The following is an 18,922-nucleotide window of genomic DNA, read 5'->3' as shown; positions in this document are numbered from 1 at the left end:
CTTGTATACTTTCCCCTTCACTCTTGCAGCTACCCTTCTGTCACAAATCACTCCTGCAACTCTTCTCCACCCACTCCATCCTGACTGCACTCTCTGTTTCAATTCTCAACCACACTCCGTAACTTTGGACCAGCGTTTCTCAACCTTTTTACCCTTGTGGAACCCTTGAAATAGTTTTCATGTCTCAGTGAACCCCTACATAAAAATTATTATATACCATTATTAAGATCTTTTATATTTTTTTATCTTTCATATTTTTATCGTAGTTCACATGGTAAATATAATATTTTTTTTCCGAATACCTTGTTTAAGGAAAAAATAACCCCCTTTTTGTCAAATTTATTGGCAATGAAAAAAAAAATACTGCTCGTTTCTGAGACCTCACACCGAGGTTTTATTTCACACAAAAGAATTTTTTTTTGTTTTTTTTGTTTTCAAACGTCATTTTTGAAAGTGTTTGTCAACTCCGAGTCTGTTTGGCAATTAAAAAACACACCTCATGTAACTTGATCAACAAAACTTAAACAAATAAAGCTGAAGCAATAAAGGTAAACAAAATCACTCACCTTGAGAGAGAGAGAGACTTCGCGCTGGGAAGCACAGAGAAGATAGATGGACACCGAGTATGCGTCCGTACTTGAGTCAGTCACTCAATGATACACGAATCCGCCGCATACAGGACGTCCACTAACCAGTGAGGGCGGTTTCACACTGGCACTATATAGACATCGTTAAATACATTCCCTATGGTTGTTATAATTGTAAATAATATAAGAGGTTGAAGCCTCTATTATAATAACCAAGGAGTTTCCAACAATATGCCGTATGTGAATCGTAAAATTACGGATATGAAATCAAACAAAAACTACTCAAAAATACATTAGCCTATTTGTTACTGTGTCTCGCGGAACCCCTAGCGACCTCTTGCGGAACCCGAGGGTTCCGGGGAACCCCGGTTGAGAAACACTGCTTTGGACAGTTGATCCCAAGTATTTAAACCCATCCACTTCCCCCACCTCAACTCCTTGCAACCGCACACACACACACACACACACGTGTGTATATATATATATATATATATATATATATATATATATATATATATATATATATATATATATATATATATATATATATATATATATATATATATGTATATATATTTATATGTATATATATATATATATATATATATATTTTTTTTTTTTTTAATGTATATGTATATGTATATGTATATATATATATATATATATATATATATATATATATATATATATGTATATGTATATATATGTACACATATATACATGAACATATAAATATCCATAAACAAAAACATATGTATTGTTGCGGATTCGCGCCCGCCGGCGTGCGAGCGGCCACGTAACTCGAATCGCGGCACGTCGCCCACCGGACGGACAATTCCGTCGTGACCCTCTCGGACTCACGCCGGGAACTAGTCACGGGTGGGCCTTTCGGCCTCACCACGATCGTGCCAATCGGCCCCCAGCGTGGGATAGGGTTGTTCGCCAAATTCGACCTACCTAAGTACCCACATGGAGGGTAGACCGGGCGATCGCACCTCGCCGCAGGTCGACTTCGGACACGGGCCACTTTAAGCGACCCGTCCCATACTATCGGGATAACCGAGCGGTGTTATCGTCAACCTCGACGGTTCCGATTAATTATCGGGCGTATTTAGCCCACTACCAACCCTTTACGTGAAGTAAGATGGAGATTCAATTAAAGAAAAGACGAAGCGAAACAGGAAAAACAGTTCAACATGAGGCACATTTATTCCGCGGCAAACGGAAAGCACACATATACAATTACAACAATTATGCACCAAAAGCAATTGCAACAAAAGAAACACAATGCAGATCTACTTCCGACTACGCGAGCACATGGCAACACTTACACAGTTTTACTTTACAGACGGCGCCGACAACACATATATTCAAAAGCAAAAGAAAAGGGCCACCCTCAACGACAAGGGGGCAGGCGGGCCTGTGGGCCGAGACCGCATGGAGCCTACCCGTCTTGTGATGAGCCGCAAAATGTCGCGGCGGTGCCCCGACTCCACGCTCCTCCACGGGTTTCGTTGGCACTGCTTGGAATGGGGTGGGAATGGGGCCTCCTTTTCGCACTATCTCAGTGCGGGGGGAAACGGGGGGGTTGTTGATGCTCTGGGGAAAGAGGATAGCTGGCTTGCTTGGGTCCCGCGCCGAGCGACCCCACTGCGACCTCGACCGTGTTCCCGGCTTCCCCTCTCTGCAGCTCCCCGACAGACTCCGAACCCCGACAGACCGACTCTCCTCCAGACCCGTCTTGACTGCTGCTGCCACACTTCGCCGCCGCCACACCTCTCCAACTCGCCCGAGCCCGAAACAGAAACTCACTGAATTCGCCCCGCGCTCGGCGCTTTATAGTGCGGCAGGAGAAGCCATATGCAAATTTCCGGATCAGGATGGGCTCGGGGGCGGAGCCACGCTCGCCGATTGGACGGAGGAAAAGTGGGCATGAACCTCCCCTGATCCTCGAATTTGCATATATCGATTCTACTCCGACGCGCCTGGAGGCGGGGCCAAATCGCCCTGCGCTTAATGATTGAAGGGATCGGAAGTGGGCGTGTATCATTCCTGATCCGACTTTTCCTCGGAAAGGCCGCTTTTTGCACCCGCGGCTCAGCGCGCGTCCCGCACGAGGCCAGGACAGCCTGACGCTCGGCGCCCACAAGCGGCGCGGGAACGGCCGCAGAAGGAGAGGCGAAGGTGGTGGAGGGCCTAAAGTGGCGGTGATGGCCATGGCGACGCTTGGAATGGCGGTGATGCGATGTTTCCGGGAGCGATCCGTGACGGTAAAGGTCGTGGCTGTTGGCGTTGTTGTGAAGCGGCGTTGCGGTTGGTGGTTGTTGTGTGATGGCGGTTGAGACGTGGTTGGTTCAAAATAAAGATAGAACAGAAAAATGGCTATCTTAAAGAGTCGCAGCCCAAATGAATCAAATTTATTCCCTCTAAAAAACGGGTTTGGGGCTAACTACACATGTACTTCCAGATATATCTCACCTACAGGACCTGAATGGTGGTTTGCGAATTTCCTCAACCACAACAATATATATATATATATATATATATATATATATATATATATATATATATATATATATACACACATATATACATGAACATATAAATATCCATCTGCAAAAACATATATATATATATATATATATATATATATATATGTATGTATGTATATATGTATATATGACGATATATAATGGGGCTTCTGAGGCTTCCATGCAAATGAATGGGGAAAAGGGAGAAAACTCTCTGAATCAACCCCTAAACAGGAGACTGATTCCTCCCCCTCCCATGCAAATGAATGGGGATACCTTTCTGACTCGAGGCCCATCAGGTCAAAAGAGGAGAATGATTTTCTCCCCCCCCCCCCCGACCCTCGGTCCATGAGGTCAAAAGAAGAGATCGATCTCTGCCCCATTACTTACTGATTTTCTTTTATATTTTCACTCCACTCAAAGAGTGATCCAATAAATATGTGTCCATGTTCAATTCGAGGTAATAAATTAATTTTCCGATTACATTCATCACCATCGAGTATATTCACAAATATTATTTTCGAACTTAGTTCTTGGTTTATATGTCTTTGTTGAGCAGAAATATAATGATAAACTTCTCTCAATGTTCTTGTTTGACGACCTCATGATCCACATATCATTTTGAGATTGTCGTATATTGTTTTTCTATTGTTGAATTGATAACCATCACAGTTTTCAGTCCATTCAAGGATATTAATTTTTTTCCTAACATCCTCCAACTTATTTGTAATTAAATTTATCCGCTTATTTGTTTTATTTACTTTTACCCCGGTTATTTCTTCAAAAAGACTTGTTTGATATTTCTCACATTCGTTATGTTTCCCATTTAAATACCAAGGCTGATTACATCTCCACTCTTTGGTTTGGTTATTGCTTGGTTCTATCATTTATAAATCATTAAAAAGATGCCCCTTAATACCGAAACTTATAACCATAAGGAATACTCTTGATTCCATTCTCTAAAATATATCTTTTATCATCAAAAGCTCCTTGTGCTTTCTTATTTATCTCTTCTGTATATAATTGATGTTTATAACTTCTTATTGTATTCATTTTTCTTTACTCTTCCTTCTTTAAGGTTAAACAGTTGTAATATTGTTTAAAGTTTATTGTTTCCTTGATATTTTTCCGAATTCTCTTTAGCTTCTTATCACATCTTTCAATGTTATTATTATCAATATACGTAATGGCATAAGACTTTGATCTCAAACTCACAAATTCACTCATAACCTTTCCACCCATCTCATCTTTAAACTTACCAATAACCGTTTTATTCTTTCATGAAAACAACATACTATCAGACTTATTACTTGTATCATACATATAAAATATTATAAATCATATCCTCAGAAACATCACTTGTCTTAATTTCTAATATAAAACTACCTGTATCCAGATATAGCAATGACACATTATCCTTATACTTTAATTTTAAATTATTATAGTAATAGTCATACATTAATGACTTTGACAAGTCAAAAATTGATGTTCCTATATAAATCGGTTTATTCATTTTAATTCTCTCCTTTTTTCAAATGAATAGCACAAAAGTTCTCTGAAAACACCTCTGCTCGTTCAAAACTTGGTCGATTAATTAACTTTGAAGCCTGTTTCCAAGATGTAGAAAGTCATGTTTTGTCGATTCCTAACATTTTCCATAGTCTTTCCAAATACAGCATTATTCATGAATATATAAAAGTTCTTCTCAAAATCTGTTTTTGATTCTGTTCTCCTTTTTGTATTAAAATCAATATATTTCTCGAACCAAAGACTTTGTTTAAATTTCAAAATTCGACGACTTTTCCTCACTCTCATCCCAGCAGATAAATATTGTCTCAAGTTCCTTTGATGTAAAACATAACTTTCTTTATCATTTAATGTTGTAATTAGTTTTTCTGGAGATTTACCTTTTATATTAAATGACTGTTGTTAATCACTTTACCATTCTTTTCTTGGACTTTCTTTATCAGGGGCATAAGGTAGGTCTTTATGTTTGTTATGAAGTTCTTCTGGATATTTTAAATCAACCTCAAAATAATATCCAACTTCAGCTTCATCCAATTCTTTTTGAGAGGAGATAACAATGTCAAGGAAAACTTTTTCATAATGTTTTTCTTTACCCATTTAAGTTTTCCATAAGGTAAAGATTGAGACATAGCCCACCCATACAAATTGTTAGCATCATAATACATCAGGTAAGAGTTGTCCTCAGTCTTATTATAATCAGGAAGATATTTGTTATTTGCTTTAGCATATCTCTTGGAGCATACTTGAGATATTCCTCCTCTTTTAGTCTTCTCTATCATTAAAAGCATATCTATATCACTGATAAATTCCAAATTTTGTTTTGTCATTTTTAACATGGAACTCCAAGACAAGGCTGTGTAATAGTGAACGGGGTCTAATCCATAAGAATTTTTATTATGACAGACGGGTCTAAAAGTTTCAAACACATCAACCAATAACAATACATCAGTTTTAAGATATAAATCATGATATTCTCCAAGATTCTTTATTTTAAACTTCTCCCAAACCTTTTTAGCTAGTGTATAAGATATATCGGAAATATGAGTTTTATTTAACTTTCCATAGAAATTTTCCCTTGAAGGAAGTTGTGTTTCTTTAAACTTCTCAAATGAATCCATAAAGTCAGACGGATATATTCCCTTTTGTGATAAGAGATCGATCTCTTCTTGATTTGAGAAATATGATTGAAGACTCGGGAAGTTTTTAATATTTGATACTAATTCAGATAATGGACTTGACATAAACTTGTATGCGTCAAGAAATCTGATATGGGTTATTGGGATGTAGAAATTATTTTTGTGAATGAGATGCATTTTTGATCTGTGTTAGGAATGGCAAAAATATATCCAGATGTCTTTGAAAATTCATTGATAAATAGATGTGTGTCATAGTGAGCGTTGTTGTGAAGAAAGACAGGAATAAAATTTGGAGGCTTGTAATTAAGATTGCAATGGGAATGAGCTGGACCTCTATATTTACCAGTAAGATGACAGTGATCCCTAACCTTGGCCTCTCCCTCAATTTCCTCATCACAAATATGACAGATACTGTTCTTTCTAAATTCCTTTTTCTCTTCCTTTGTTAATGACATTGGTTTATAGGTTTTCACCATTATTTCTCTTCGTCTTGTACAATCTTTTTCCAATCGTCTTACAAACTCCTCTGAGGCATCTTCTCCTCTATAAAGTTCTAACTTGTTGTATTCATCACCAACCGCTGATTTGATATAATAACAGAAAACACAAGGAGTATGTTTTTGATATATATTTGTGCATGATTTATTTGGATTTGGAGAAACAGTTATCTTTTCAAGGATACTTTCAAAATCAGCATATATTACAAATGGATGTTTTATAGATTTGTTAAAATCTTTGAATGATATGTTTGAACCTGCTTTTGGTACATTGATACGGTTGATTTATGATTACTACAACATTTCGAATGTTGATTTAATCGTTCTTTTGTGTGAAAGGAGTTGAAACATCTCTTACAGGGATACGTTTTACATTTTCTCTTATATATTTGTGATTTGGTTAATCTTGAGAAATTTTTGATGAAAGCATAATGTGATTTTTCCTCTGAAGTCAAGTGGAGGTCAATGTGTGTTTCATCATTTTTATAGTTGTTTGAAATTTTTAATATCTGAACTTTATTTGTATCGATTAATCCATATACATTAACAGAGAGATTATTCATTTTCTCAAATTTAGGAATATCTCTCAATGACATTGGAAACTTTCAATCTTTAACATTTAATGTATTCTCATATTTCTTATAATGTTTAACCCTTTCAGGATTCCATTGTGGAGGATGTAAGTGAGCAAGAACAGACCATAGAAAACATTTACTATCTTTGTTTTGAATATTAACAACCGCTTTCTTAAGTTTTATCTTTTTTGGTAAATCAATATAAGAAGAAGCTTGAAGAGGATCTGATTTTTAGATGTGTATATCTAAAAAGATTATTTTTGTGATAGTGAATCCACTACCTACTACAGTGTTATCAACATCTTGTTCCTGTCTATGGAGATCATTATAAACATCACATCTTACAAAATCTTGAAATGATGAAATAAAGTGTGGGTTTGTTCTCATATAGGGAGTAGTTTCATAATCTTGTTTTACCATTTTCCATTTTACTCCCATATAAAACTTAAAAGTTTTCATTTCACTGAATATTTTAAATTATAGTTTCAATACTTTGTTTAACCATATCAACAGCTTCCATGATTGAAGATGGTCCAGGGTCTTGAAAACGAAACAATCTTATTTTTATATGCCTTTTAAATGCCCCATCAGTGTTTTCAATGAAGAATTTTGCTCCCCTTTCTTCATTGTTCTTGTGTTTGCGTGATTGAAGGTGTTTATTATAATTTTTTTTAAAGAATATCATTATCACATCTATCACAATGTTTTGTTTCTTGATCAAGTGTAGATATTTGTTTGAAAAAATTGAATGTGTGTTTGTTGGTTTGAAGGTGTTTTTTCTAATATTTATATTCGTGATTACAAACATCGCAGTACATTGTATTCACCATATTTATATTATAAAACTTTGCTTAAAATAAAATGTTCTTGATGAAAATTTCGTTTAATTTATAGGTGAATCTGTGCTTAAAACCAATTTATCCTCCAACTTTTTTCACTTAATAAATACAATGTATCAAGACACAAAGGACAAATCTCAATCATCTCTTAATTTGTTGAAGATACTGAGAAATATGTCAAGGATGTAAAATTGAACAAAGATAAATATAACAACGATTGGATAAAAACAATTATGGTGAATAATATGAGTTCTTCAATTTCCTTCATTGGAAGGGCTTTATTGTATCTCGAAGAACATCAATTAAAGTGTCTCTTACAAAAGTTTCTCCTCTCCTTCTGGTGATATATTCAAAACTAGAAAAAGCAATGAAACAAGAAAAAGTATCAAAAAATAAAAACCTTATGGATGAAGCTTTAGAAAGAAAAGATAAGACCATCTGTAATCTGCAAGGAGAAATTTGCATTTCTTTCAACAACCCTAAATATATAAATCCTGATGAAATAAAGGATGTTAATATATCAGGTGAAATAACATTTCCTTCAATAGTAGTAAAGGATCATTAGGTCATCTCTTCAAGCATGACCTAATAATATGGGTGTTGATGTCCTTCGGTCCGTCCATCCGTCCGTCTGTTGCGAAAATGACGATTTTCAAATTATATCTCCTCCACCATTTCTCAAGCGATCTTGAATTGGATTGTGGCATATGAATCTGTGGGACAATATCTAAATTTTGATCGGGCCGGATTTTCAATATTCGCTTTCGTTTTCATGTCACGTGACTTCAAAGTTGGCAAAAAATGTGAAAATGACGATTTTCAAAATCTATCTCCTCCTACATTTCTCAAGCAATCTTGAATTTTATTGTGGCATATGAATCTATGGGACGATATCTAAATCTGGTCAGGCCGGATTTTCGATATTCGCTTTCGTGTCACGTGACTTCAAAGTTGGCAAAAAATGCGAAAATGACGATTTTCATGCGAAAATGATGATTTTCAAAATCTATCTCCTCCTACATTTCTCAAGTGATCTTGAATTTGATTGTGGCATATAAATCTATTGGACAATATCTAAATTTTGTCAGGCCGGATTTTCGATATTCGCTTTCCTTTTCGCGTCACGTGACTTCAAAGTTTGCAAAAACTGCCCTACCTTCAGGAGGCTATATATTTTCTCGCAGAGATGACCGTCACTCCCGCACGGGGGTATTTTTTTTTTAATGACCTTTAATATAAAAAATGTAGTATTTGAATCTGTTAATGAAAAAAAATCGATAAATATCGATGGTAATGTTTTTTTCTACGAATTAAATATGAGTCAATATTCAACTGAAGATTTTGAAGATTATGAGAGTGATTATGATACTGAGAGTTTGTGTTCAAACGATAGTTATGAAAGTAGTTTTATAGATGATTGTGAAAGTGCCGAAGATGAATTTCAGTTAAAGTAAAGTTTCACTTTATAAATATGCTAGATTTTGAGCCTCTTGAATTCTCTGATTCTCCATATGACAAATTTGAGAATTGTCCTGCATGTGATAGAGTGGGATTAAACACAGAGTCAAAGCCTATAAACAATGCATATTCTGTGATTATCTTCCAATTAATGAAAATAAAAAATATAAAAACGAAAATAATTATTTTAGATTTACACCAAAAATGAATGTAAAGTATGAGGGTGATAACACACCTTTCCTTGCAAAGGAAGAAACTGAATGCATAATAGAAATGTTCAAAGGATTGTTGTTATATATTATTCACGATTGTCATTTTCAGGGAAATATCAACACAAGATATTGTATAAATAAGATAATGAATTATCTTGAAATGAAACCCGAACGTAGGATAAAATATAAAGTTTCTAAAAAAGCCAATAATAAATTCAATAACCTGTTTTCCAAATATATGAATGAATGGTTTTTTACCCATTTGGGAAAATAAGATAAAATTTAACAATCATAAAAATCTTCCAAATTCATTAAGATGTCTCATGGTTGGTTCAAGCAGATGTGGAAATACCTGCTTACTATTGAAGATGCTCCTGACTCCCAACTTTTTAGATTATGATAATTTAATAATATTCACAAAGTCGAGTTTTCAACCAGAGTATCAACCAGATATAATACAACTATTTTGTCATACACAGAGATATAAAAAGAAATCAAAACCGATAACTTGTATTCTTAGTGATAATATGGATGATATATATACCTTCTCCCCAAGATTTGGATAAATCAAAAAAGAACCTCGTTATCTTTGATGATTGTGTTAATGAGAGAAACCAAACGGCAATGGACAGCCACTACACAAGAGGGGAGACATTCTTCTTGTAATTGTATTTATCTTATTCAATCATACTTTCAACTTCCTCGTCGTTCCATCAGAAACAATGCTCATACTTTTATTTTATTCAAGTTAAATTCAATAGATATAAACAATTTTTGGAGAGATAATTGTTCTACATTATGTAGAAAAAGGAATTTTGGGATTATATGAAGCACATGACTGAAAATATAAATATATTGTTGTGAAACAAGATGAGATATTAAGGGATATATTTTTTGTTTCAAAAACAATTACATATATAAATGACAACTAATATTATAAATCTTGTGGGTAAATCTGCGTCTGGAAAAAACTTTCATAAATCAAGGTTCTTTGAAAGTACAAATGAGAATATTGTAAATTTACTTTAAAAACACCACGTGATACACCTTGTATCAACAACAACTAGAGCAATAAGACCTGGCGAAGTAAAAGGTGAAGATTATCACATTTCAGTGGAGGAACATATGCAACTGAGGAATGAAGGCCAAATATTTGAGGAGGTTTCTCTTGGTACAACAAAATATTCACATTGTAAGGGTGAGTTAAAGAAACTAAAATCTGGTGGTCTTGGGATATTAGAAACCAATCCAGAAGGAATGAGACAAATTATTAAACATCTGAATGGGGTTAAGATTTTATCATTCGGTTTTGATGTTGATCAAGAAACTCAATGCAGACGTATGAAAAGCAGAGATACAAGTATTATTGAAGAAGAAATTACAACTCATATTAATGTTAATAAAGAATTTGATGAAATATTTAAAGAAAAGGATTGCTTTGAACACATCTACTTGGATGATGAAGAAAAGGAAAATTTCCCTGTTGATCTTTACAATTCATTAAATGACATTTTCCAATAAATAAATGGATGCGAAAGAAAGAGCAAGAAGATTTAAGGAACATCAAGAGTTGGTTTCAAAAGTTGTAAAACAACAGGAGAAACTCAGACAGAAACTAACGGGTGAAGAAGCATTTGAAAGAAAATAAGATAAATTTTTTAAACCACTGTTAAAAACTTCCCAAGAAATTTTTTTTGATGTTTCCACAGTTCCCACAATAGAATATACTCCTCAAAAACTTCAAATGTTAAAAGATTTAAGTCAAATGATGGAGGAAGAATAATAGCATATAGGAGAATTAGAATATGATGATGAAGGATTATTTCAACAACTGGAAGAGATTACTCAACCCCCTGATTATATTGTGAATGCTCTTCAAAACAATGAATATTCAGCAGAATCAAAAACCAAAGCAGGACTCATTCCCACAGAACAACCAGCAATATTTCATCTTGTTCAAGAAAAGGTATTGATATTTAAAGATGAATTAAGGTTCTTGAGTTCTGCTCAACCTCCTGTTAAACTTACTCTGAGATTAATGTTTCTTCTCAGAAAAAATGGAAGACAAGGTTTCACTGTGAGGGATGAATCAAAGTTTATTGATAAACCATTGAGATGAAAAATAATGATGATAGAGTATATTTTGATCTGCTGGACTCTGTTAATTATAGGGATAGTCTTTCTGGTAAAAGTAGGAAGAATGAGAAGGAGAAACAGTATTCAGGCTTTAAGTATCCTTGGTTCAGGTGTTAGTTTTCTTCCAAATGACCCATCACAATTAGTTAATCGACTGTTATTGTTGTTCGGTCGTAAGAAGGCTGGAAATAACAATTGTTTTAATGAAGCATCAGCCATTTTAGACCAGTTGATGAACATGAACATAATTAATAAATATCAATATAAAGACATTTTATCTCATATTAAATAAGATGAGAAGCACAATCCTTAGTTTCAATTTCACAACAAGCGACCACAAATCTTCATTCCCATACCCACTACAACTTGACACAACAAAAGAATATGAGGCATCTTTATTGTCCATGGAAACTTATAATACCTTATTTCATATAAACGAGAAAAATAACAAGTTTAGTTCTAATCCAGGAAGTGGATACAAAACGATAACAGTTTCACCCGGAGCATATGAGATTTCTCAAATATCTTCCGAAATTGTTCGTCTTATGAAAGAACAGGGTGATGAACCAAAAAATATTGTTATAGATATTCAAAAACATACTTCAAAATCAATGATTAAACTTAAAAATAACTATAAGGTTTATTTAACAATTGATAAATAATTCATTTAGTAAGTTATTGGGTTTCTCCTCAAAAAAGATTGAAACTAATGGGATGTTTTACAGTGATAATGTCATTCAAATATCCTCAGGAATAAATTCGGTATTAATTCACTGTGATTTGATTGATGGTGCTTATAATGATGGAAGAAGAACAAATACAATATTTTCATTCAGCGCATACTCAACCCCAATTGGTTATAAATTCAATATGGAACCCAAAAATCTGGTTTATCTCCCTGTGTCAGGAAAAACCATATACAGAGTAAATTTTAGGATAACCGACCAAGATAATCGTATGATTTCTTTTAATGGAGAAGTTATATCCATCAGAATTCACCTATGTGAAGTTTTCCAATAAATAAATACGATGGTTATTGTGAGGAAACACGAGTTGGGAAAATATAAAATAATTACAGGGGATGGGATGTTCCTTTCCCTATACTACAAGGGTGAAGGTATGTATCTTGGTAGAGGATACTATAAACCTAAGAGACAAAGGGGTGTCGGATATCAATTCAGAGGAGATGGGATAATTGAAACTCTAATGGGTTGAGGTTCAACTATTCTGAAACATAAAGACCGAATTGGTTCAACTGCTTCTGCTGTGGGAAATGTAGCAGGTGCTATAAAGAGTATAAAAGATGCCCAAAAGGAATCTCAGAAATTGCAAGCAATAAAAGATATTAAAAAAGGCAAAACTCAGTTGTCTACCCAAGAACGACAGAAAATAATTCAAATACTTGGGTCAGGGTTTCAAAAGTTTTAACATCTTTTTTCCTAAATAAATACAAGTATGGAAGCAATTGATAGCATCTATGATTTGGATGATACCATTGTCATCTCAAACTCCACTAAAAAAAAAAGATTACTTCAAGGTAAATGCAATAACTGGAACAGACTGGAATGCAAATGGTACCAAAAGTTTTGAAATAAATAATCAACAAACTCATTTGAAAATATCCGAAAGTTTCTTGTTTTGTAAATTTAAATTCACTTAGGCTAGGAATAACACAAACGCTGCACTCGTAAATGATTTCTTCTGGAAAATGTTTGATAGTGTTCGTTTATACATTGGGACACAAGAAGTTGAAATGGTTGATTATGTCTCTGCTGTATCTGAAATGATGAAATTTACACGATATACATTCTGTGATAGAATGGGAAAGGGGGCTGTCGAAGGTTTTATTCCTCATATGTCAACGGGAACAAACACATACCCTGGATACAGTCAAAGGAAAGGAATGTATAATGATGATGCAAAAGCAGTTAATAGTTTTACTGTGGCTATTAGCAGTTAATAGTATTTAATAGCAGTTAATATTATTTATCACAGTTCCTCTTAAAGGTATATTTGGATTTTGTGATGATGATAAAGTTCTGTATGGTCTTAAAATTAGATTTCAACTACAAAGGAATTATGATGAAAATAGATTACTTTTTAGTGTTGCTCGTGCTTTTGATGCTTAGAATAAATTTGTAATTGATGAAATGAGTTGGTGTATTAGTGAATATACTCCGAATCTTAAAACAGAAGAGATGTTGAAAAGAAGACTTAACTCAAAGAAACCACTCAATGTATCATACCGTAAAAGAATATGTCAACACGTTAAACTGAATCAAACCACTTGCACGTGGAATTTGGGTGTTCTGGAAGGAAAGCCACGATATCTGTGGATCATTTTTTAAAAACCACATGGTGATACTGCTATTGATAAGAATAATGCATTGAGTGAAAATGCTAAGGTAAAACAACTTCGTGTTTCTCCAGATGGAACATTTTATCCACGACATAGATTGGAAATTAATTGGGGAAAAAATGATTCTGCTGAAGCATGCAAGTCTTACCAAAAGGTGTGTGAAAGTAATGGAAATAAAGAACCTATTTTGGATATGACAGCATTTCAATGTTTGTATACAATCTATGCGTTTGACCTGAGTGCTCAAAAGGAAACTATAAAGTCTAATCGAGTGGATACTTCCCCATACATTGAAAGAGGAGAGAGTGAAGAAGTTCATGCATATTGTTTATTTTTGGAAGAAAAAGAATTACAGATTAATACAGATCATGGTGTTATGACTAGTCTCACATAATTTTTTGTACAATAAATGAGTGGCAAAGTACCAACTGGGGTATATGTTCATCAAATCAATCTTCATAAACTATCATCTTGTGTTCAAAATGAAAAGCCTTGTATTTTTAACGTTAATACAATTCAGAGAAAAGGAGCAGCAAGAATTGATGTTTTGCTCACAAGAGAACAGGTTAAAATCTTGAATGATGCTGGCTCACTTAAAATTAAAATGTCAAAACTAATGTTGAAAAAATATTCAATAAGAGAGACGAGTGGAGGAATTCTCCCATTTCTAATTCCTTTATTTGCTGGTTTAAGTGCGGTTGGAGCATTGACGGGTGGTATTTCAACAGCGATGAAAGCTTCCAACGAAAGGAAGGCTCAACTCCGGGCTCAAAAATAATTGGAAAGACAGAACAAAGAGTTGGAGAAACAAATTAGTGGAAGTGGTGTAAATGTAGATTTTGCTGAAAAACTTGAAAGTCTGCCTGATAAAGCGAGATTGTTAGTTGGAGATATGCTTTCTTCAATTGCACAAGCAGGTGTAAAATTAACTAAAAGGGGTAATGGATTATATATTTCTTATAAATAAATGAGCATTTATGAGTGGTTTAAAGAATTTTGAAAGAATACAACATCAAATTTACAACTTGTCAAATATTGTAAGAAATTAAAAATTCATCATGTGGTTATTTGTATGAGAGATGAATTAACAAATGTGCCTAAACATACAAAGAATAGTAGTAGGGTGGATATACTGGTTCTAGCTCACTTTTCCCCATGTAAATGAATGGGGGATTTTCAGCGATTCCCTTTTTTTTTCCCTAAAAATAAACCCCCTTTTTATCCGTTTTTCCCTGCTGTGCAGGGGTTTGGCTTTTGTGAGGCAATGTTTTATGGCCGGATGCCCTTCCTGACGCCAACCCTGGTCGCCTCTTACGACACACAGGGATATGGTACACCTATTCTAACCAGGGTATACACCGGGGCCAGTACACTGGCACTCATTTCGCCGACCTCGGAAGGATGACAGGCTGAGTCAACCCCCTGGTGTTAATTCAGCAGCCAACGGGGCTTGAACTCAGGACACTGGGATCCCAAGCCACCACCCTAACCACTAAGCCAACACCAGGCTTAGCCAACACCAGGCTTTGTATATGTATATATATATATATATATATATATATATATATATATATATATATATATATATATATATATATATATATATATATATATATATATATATATATATATATATATATATATATATATATATATATATATATATATATATATATATATATATATATATATATATATATATATATATATATATAACCAGGCTATCCCAAGGTATATTTATTTGTCTCCCCTTTTAACCTGGAGGTTGATCAGCTCACTCATTGAACCTATAAAGATTTGTTCATTCTCAAATTCCTTCAATAGTTTAATTTTCTTTGCACAATAATCCCCATCTAAAATATTGACAAACAAAACATTTGAATCTTTATATTTTTTAAGATACCCCTTTTGTGCCATTACGAAATGAGAAACTTCTCTTAATGCTCTTGTTTGACCACCTCCTGAGCCACATATTATTTTGAGATTATAGTAAATTGTTTTTTCATTGTTCAATTGATAACCATCAAAGTTTTCAGTCCATTCAAGGATATTCATTTTTTTCTTTACATCCTCTAACCTACTACTTTTTAAATTGATTCGCTTATTTGTTTTATTTACCTTTGTTTTAGTTATTTTTCAATAAGACTTATTTGATATTTTTCACATTCATTATGTTTTCCATTTATATACCAAGACTGAGATTTTCTCCACTCTTTAGTTTGATTAATACTTGGTTTAGCCATTTATATATTGCGAAAAAACGCAGCGGTAGCCCTTAAAAAACCCTAACCCATCTTCCCATCGTTAAAACGCAATCTATTTTATACACTCTATCATACAATATCCATGTGGAACACAATCTATTCCATTATCTAAAATAAATCTCTTATCATCAAAGGCTCCTAATGCCTTTTTATTTACTTCTTCACTATATATGTTATGTTTATAACTTCTTATTGTATTCATTTTCCTATATTCTTCTTTCTTATTCATCAAACAATTATAATAATTTCTAAAAGTTATTGATTTCTTTATTACATATTTCTTTATTCCCTTTAACCTCTGATCAATCTGATCACCATACTTATAAGCATATGCCTTTGCTCTCAATCCAATAAACTCACTCATTACTTTTCCACCCAAATCATCCTTAAACTTACCAATAACCTTTTCATTCTTTTTGGAAAATAACTCACTCTTCTTGCTGAAATTACTTGTATCATATACTCCAATATTTTTCCTCATATCTTTATAAACATCATCAGTTTTTATATCTAGGATAAAACTATCAGTGTCCATATACAACAATGAAACATTTTCACCATACTCTTTCTTTAAGTCATTATACAAATAATCATACATCAATATCTTTGATAAATCAAGAACTGCTGTTCCAATATAAATTGGTTTATCCATTACAATACTTTCCTTTTTCATATGAATTGCAGAAAAGTTCTCTGAAAAAACCTCTTCTCTCTCAAAACTTGGTTTATTTATCAATCTCGAAGCTTCTTTCCAAGATGTTGCGAATCTAATGTTTTGCCTGTTTCTAACATTTTCCATAGTCTTTCCAAATACAGCATTATTCATTAATTTATAAAACTGCCCTTCAAATTTTACTTTTGTATTTGCTCTCATATCTGTATTGAATTGAATATACTTTTTCACCCAAGGACTTTGTTTAAATTTTAAAACTCTATGAATTTTAGCTACTCTCAATCCTTCTCTCAAAAACTGTTTTAAGCTTCTCTGATGCAAAACATATCCCTCTTTATCATAGAATGTTGTTAATAACTTTTCTGTTGATTTACCTTTAATATTAAAAGTTTTATGATAATCACTTAACCATTCTTTCTTTGGGGTTTCTTTCTCACATGGAAAAGGAAGATCTTTATGCTTATTATGAAGATCACTCGGGTACCTCAAATCAACTTCAAAATAATAACCTTCTTCTTCGTCATTCAATTCCTCTTGAGAAGAAATAACAATATTCATCAAAGCCTTTTCATAATCCTTTTCTTCCACCCACTCTAATTTACCATAAGGCAGAGATTGAGACATTGCCCATCCATACAAATTATTAGCATCAAAATACATCAAATAATTACTATCTTTTTCACTATCATAATTTGGAAGATATTTATTATTTGCTTTAGCATATCTTTTTGAACATACTTGTGATATTCCACCTCTCTTGGACTTCTCAATCATCAAAAGCATATCAACATCACTGATTAAATCTATATCTTGTTTTGTCATTTTCAACATTGCACTCCAAGCTAAACCAGGAGCTGTGAAATAGTGGGCAGGGTCTAATCCATAACAATTTTTATTATGACAGAGTGATCTAAAAGCTTCAAACACATCAGCTAACAATAAAACATCTGTTTTTAGATATAAATCATGATATTCTCCAAGGTTCTTTATCTTAAATAATTTCCATATTTCTTGTGCGTGTTTATATTCCTTATCACTTTTCTCTTCTTCATAAAGGTTATTATAGAAACTTTCTTTTGATGGAAGTTGTGTTTCTTTAAATCTCATAAATGAATCCATATAATCATAAGGATAAATTCCCTTACTTGTAAGAATTTTCTCTTTACTTTGAATTTCATTCCTTGTTTGAATTTCCTCTCTCGTAAGAATTCCTTCTTTAATCAGAATTTCATCTTTAATCAGAATTTCCTCTTTAGTAAGAATTTCATTCATTGTTCAAATTTTCTTTATAATTAGAATTTCATCTTCAGTTAGAATTTCTTCATTAATTTCCTCATTAATTAGAATTTCCTCTTTACTTTGAATTCTCTCTTTAATCTGAATTTCCTCTTTAGTGAGAATTTCCTCTTTTGGAAAGAATGAATTAAGATTTGGAAAAGAGTCCGTGGAGCTTAGATTTGATGCGAGGTAGGCTAGTGGTGTTCCCATAAACTTGTAAGAATCAAGAAACCGAATACGAGTTATAGGTTTTGTGAATATCATTTTTGTAAATGAAATATACTTTTGACTTGTGTTTGTTATGGCAGAAATATTCCCTGGTGTTTTTGAAAGTTCATTTATAAATAGATGTGTATCACAGTTGGTGCTGTTGTGAAGAAAGACTGGAATAAAAGAAGGTAATTTATAATTAAGATTACAACAGGAATGAGCGGGGCCTCTATATTTACCAGTAAGATGACAATGATCCCTAACTTTAGACTCCTCAATTTCCCCCTCACAAATATGACAGATATTGTTCTTTCTAAATTCTAATTTTTCTTCTTTGGTTAATTTCATTGGTTCATTTGTTTCTTTCATTAATTTAGTGAGTCTTATACAATCCTTTTCTAATCGTTTTACAAACTCTTGTGAAGCTTTTTTTCCACGATAATGTTCAAGTTTGTTATACTTTTCTCCAACAGATGATTTGATATAATAACAGAAACCACAAGGAATATGTTTTTGATATTTATTTGTATATGATTCTTTTGGATTAGGAGAAGCAGTATTTATCTTTTTAAGGATACACTCAAAATCAGCGTATATCACAAATGGGTGCATGATAGATTTATTATAATCTTCAAAAGAA

The sequence above is a fragment of the Eptatretus burgeri genome, chromosome 3 (assembly GCF_056783735.1).
Source record: "Eptatretus burgeri isolate ZD-2024b chromosome 3, Ebu_testis_v1, whole genome shotgun sequence".
Classification (NCBI taxonomy): Eukaryota; Metazoa; Chordata; class Myxini; order Myxiniformes; family Myxinidae; genus Eptatretus; species Eptatretus burgeri.
The sequence above is the reverse complement of the archived record's forward strand: the minus strand, read 5'-3'. Positions refer to the sequence as shown.